Consider the following 5,091-nt stretch of genomic DNA (forward strand, 5'->3'; position numbering starts at 1 on the left):
ACTATCAAAGTTGTCGCCAATCTATTTCTTGTACCCTTAGTGTTTTTTTATGTTAATGTGACTGTTTTACTTGTTCAACAGCCTCGCTGTTCCGCACAGACACCCCTCTTTTAATCTGGTACCACTTAAAAGTTGTAACAGCCGCAAAGACTAGTTCTACATTCATGAGGCATCTTCAATAAAGAATTGTTAGATGAAAGAAATTTCTATCCAAGTTCTTCAGGGATCAGTTTCCTGTACCCTCTTAGTGTTTTTCTTATGTTAATGTCACTGTTCTACTTGTTCAACAGCGTCGTCGTTCCTCCCAGACACGCCTCTTTTAATCTGTCTCTAGAGAAGAAAAGGGGATGATCACCTAGTCAAATATATTACCGGCGAGTAGCATATTGCTGAACATTTTGCACAGATTATTAGTTTAACAATTGGTAACTTTTCTGCAGCTACAGAAATAGTATTGGCCGATGTACCTGACAGACAAGTCCCATTGACCATGTCTCTTCCAAGTATTTGTCAACTCATCCCCTCGTCCATTGACCTGAAGTGGTATCTTCCTCTTCCCTGAGAAGGTTGCAGGAAGCTACAGGAACCATTTAGCCATGACAAAGCCCAATACCAGCAGCCTGCCGAGCTTCTTCTGCATAGCTTGTGCAGCTGTTGTCATCCTAGGCAGAACCTGCAGTTGCTTGCAGTTCACTTACCCCAACTTCAACGCAAGCAACAGGGATGATTTCAGCTTCAGCCCTGGCTCAGGAATCTCCAACAACTCCCTGCAGATCACGCCGAACGCCGGCAACATGACCCACCGGTCGGGGAGAGTGGTGTACGCCAAGGAGACCCTCAAGCTGTGGAACAGCAAGCGCACGGCGCTCAACTCCTTCAGGACAGATTTGATGCTCAACATCCTCCCACAGAACGGGACTGGAGAAGGTATGGCCTTCGTGCTCACCAATAATCCGTCGTTGCCCAGCAACAGCAGCGGTCAGTGGCTGGGTGTGTGCAACAACCAGACAGACGGCGTGAAGACGAACCGAGTAGTGGCCGTGGAATTTGACACGAGGAAGAGCTACAAGGATGACCTTGACGGCAACCATGTCGGCATCGACATCAACAGCATCAAATCTCTTCGGCAATACCCGCTTAATAATCTCTCCATCTTCCTCTCAACTGGGTCAGATGTATGGGTCAGTATCAGGTACCACGGCACATTACAGTTACTTCGAGTATTTCTAGTCCAGTACAGCATCCGTGGACAGCATCTTTTCAAAGGAGATATATACATTGATTTGTCACAGTATCTAGTGGACGACATATATCTGGTGTTCACAGGTTCCACAGGCGACGCCACACAACTGAACCAGATAAAGTCATGGAACTTCACCACAGTAGACATCGATGTCAAAGTTAGAAGAGGGCATTGGAGAAAGGTGCTTTTGGCTCTGGTTACATTGCTTGTGTTCTCTATATGTTTGTTTGCTGGGCTGTTCATGTGGAGAAGGCTGACGCGGCGGAGAAGGCTCGCCTACCGCAACCTGGAGAAGATGATCGACGCACATGGTCCGGTCAAATTTAAGCTCAGGGAGCTCAGGCGTGCGACTGCCAACTTCAGTCCTACCCGCAAGCTCGGCAGAGGAGGCTTTGGCACTGTTTACCTTGGATACGTCGATGGGATAAACTTGGAGGGGGCCGTCAAGCGGGTGTCGACGGACAAGCAGGAAGACACCAACCGGGGAGAGAAGGAGTTCGTGGCGGAGGTGAACACGATCAGCAAGCTGTCACACCGGAACCTCGTGAAGCTGATCGGCTGGTGCCACAAGAAGGGCGAGCTGCTGCTTGTCTACGAGTACTTCCCCATGGGAAGCCTTGACAAGCTCCTTTACGCCAGAGAAAGGACCGCGTCGTCCTCGTCCATGTCGGCGTCAACGCACACCCCGGAGCTCACATGGGAGCGGCGGTACAAGATCATCCGCGGCGTGGGTCGGCGCTGGACTACCTGCACCACGGGAGCAGCAAGCGGATCCTGCACAGGGACGTCAAGGCCAGCAACGTGATGCTGGACGCGGAGTACAACGCGCGACTGGGGGACTTCGGCCTCGCCCGCGTCATCCAGCACGACGGCGTCACGCACCACTCGACGCAGGTCGTGGCAGGGACCCGTGGCTACATGGCGTACGAGAGCTTCTTCACCGGCCGTGCCAGCCTCGACACGGACGTCTACGCGTTCGGGGTGTTCGTCATGGAGGTGGTCAGCGGGAGGAGCCCCAGCAACGCCGTGCAGCACCACTACATCCACGACAGCGACCACCGTGGTGAGGAGGATTACTCGAGCGGCGGGGGAGCGCGACACCCCTTGCCGATGCACATTGTGGACTGGATATGGAGGCTCTACGGCGAGGGGAAGGCCTTGCATGCCGCCGACCCGTTGCTTGGCGGCGGGTTTGACCAGGCGCAGGTGGACTGTGCGGTGAGGCTGGCGTTGGCGTGCTGCCACCCGAACCCGAGGGAGAGGCCGTCCATGAGGACGGCGGTGCAGGTGTTGATCGATGGTGCCCCAGCGCCGGAGCCGCCGGTTAATAAGCCTGCGTTTGTTTGGCCTCCGGGCGGCAATCAGCAGGAGATGGAGCTGCCGGACGTCGGGTTGCTGTTCACGGGAGGGGCTAGGCAGCACAGCAGTTTCTGCTCCTTGGCCTCCACTTCCCTCACGGGGAGGTGAGCTTCGTGGAGAGTTGTACGCTTGCCTTGTACTGCCGAGTGTTGACTACGGTTTCCTTGTGAAATTATGCAGTACTCCCTCCGTTCCGAATTACTTGTCGCAGGTATGAATGTATGTAGATGTATTTTAGTTCTAGATACATCTTTTTGCGACGAGTAATTTGAAACGGAGGGAGTATTTATGTTCGTCGCTGCTCTCCTCTCGACGAGTTTGTTATTCGAAACGAGCTGGGAACAAAGTTTGTAATCTACCCTAATGACATATAGTTGGTTATACCTGGCATTGTCGGCATCTTTCGCCGTTACATTGTTGAAGGCATTGACTTGAACTTGCTCGGACTCTATATTTAGGGTGAAAACCCACGATATAGCTTTTAGTGGTTGGATCCGGCGACGGTGGCATTTGAGCATCGTTTCTTTTACGAAGGCGTTGCTTTTCGATAACCTTTCTTACAGTCCTTGTGTTGACAAGAGATAGTTGATGCCCATGGTTGTTGTTGTTTTGTTCGCTTGAGAACTAGGTGTGGCAAGGGTCACAGTGGTGCACCCTGTGCCCATAGTTTGAATCTCGTCGGAAGCAAATTTCTAGTGCGTCAATTGGGTGGGCTTCTTCTATAAAAATATGTCCTGGGTGCTAGTGCTCATGAATATTTTTTTTTTGTTCGCTTCATTTTTTTCTTTTTATTCATCCTAGGCATAGATTTGGTTTTCTATGACTTTGTTACTTGCCAACATGATCCTTTGTGTGTGTGCATTAATATTGGTTGTGTGCATCTTAATTATGCAGAGTTTGGGTGTGTGTTTATTATGTATGTATCCCCTTTGATGCTACATTGTGAATCAATACAAACCGCCCTTTATCGAAAAATAACATACACACTAGATATAGCATTTAACCAAATTAGTTTTTGTTTTTTAAAAGGAGGTTAAACCCCCGTGATGGTGTCCTGAATTAGAGGGTGCAAACCATGTTCGTACCCAATGCGCGTGGGCCTGGCCGAGGACCCCCAAAACAATCAGCCAGTGGGCCACAGTCATCAGGCCCCCTGAGGAATCTCCCAAAGACTTGGCGCATGCTCCCAAGCACGAATGCAATCTTCAACATACTTAACTTCATATGCAATCTTGACTATGTAACACCAGGTACCACTGGCGTTTATACAAGCCGAGGGGTGTACACCGTAGAGGCCAACTCATTCATACTCGATCTCGAGGTAGATCAACCTATACTCTGTACCCCATCCATCATTACAATCAAAGTAGGACACAGGGGTTTACCTCTTCGAGAGGGCCTGAACCTGGGTAAACAGCAGTGTCCCCTTGTGTCTTGTTACCATCTAGCTAAGACTACCAGATTGGGGCCCCTACCTGAGATCTGCCGGATTCGATATCATTGGTGGCCCATGCAGGTCCCTCTGAGTAGTCAAAGCGACTCGATGGTGTCACCGATGATCAGATCGGCGATGACACAACTTTTTGCGCCGGAATTTCCCACGCTTCGGCTTGACCGGTCCCTTGGAAGAGATTCAAACTCCAACCCACCACCGAGACGTCTAGCTCGGCGTGCGCCTTGCTACAATATCCACCTCCATGACACTAGATCTGGCCGAGGAGCGGCAGGCGACTTCCGCCTAAGCACCAGCGTTATACCTGAAGGAAATATACCCTAGAAGCAATAATAAAGTTGTTATTTATATTTCCTTATATCATGATAAATGTTTATTATTCATGCTAGAATTGTATTAACCAGAAACTTAGTACATGTGTGAATACATAGACAAAACAGAGTGTCCCTAGTATGCCTCTACTTGACTAGCTCATTAATCAAAGATAGTTAAGTTTCCTAACCATAGACATGTGTTGTCATTTGATGAACGGGATCACATCATTAGAGAATGATGTGATGGACAAGACCCATCCGTTAGCTTAGCATAATGATCGTTTAAGTTTTATTGCTATTGCTTTGTTCATGACTTATACATATTCCTTTGACTACGAGATTATGCAACTCTCGAATATCGGAGGAACACCTTGTGTGCTATCAAACGTCACAACCTAACTGGGTGATTATAAAGATGCTCTGCAGGTGTCTCCGATGGTGTTTGTTGAGTTGGCATAGATCGAGATTAGGTTTTGTCACTCCGTATATCGGAGAGGTATCTCTGGGCCCTCTCAGTAATGCACATCACTATAAGCCTTGCAAGCAATGTGACTAATGAGTTAGTTACGGGATGATGCATTACGGAACGAGTAAAGAGGCTTGCCGGTAACGAGATTGAACTAGGTATGAGGATACCGACGATCAAATCTCGGGCAAGTAACATACCGATGACAAAGGGAATGACGTATGTTGTTATGCGGTTTGACAGATAAAGATCTTCG

The 5,091-nt window shown here is 49.1% G+C and overlaps 1 pseudogene; it reads left to right on the plus strand.

Annotated features, from left to right (window-relative positions):
* Positions 1-450: 450 nt before the first annotated feature.
* Positions 451-2,894, plus strand: LOC123050028 (probable L-type lectin-domain containing receptor kinase S.5; annotated as a pseudogene).
* Positions 2,895-5,091: the final 2,197 nt, after the last annotated feature.

This window comes from Triticum aestivum, chromosome 2D (assembly GCF_018294505.1).
Source record: "Triticum aestivum cultivar Chinese Spring chromosome 2D, IWGSC CS RefSeq v2.1, whole genome shotgun sequence".
Taxonomy (NCBI): Eukaryota; Viridiplantae; Streptophyta; class Magnoliopsida; order Poales; family Poaceae; genus Triticum; species Triticum aestivum.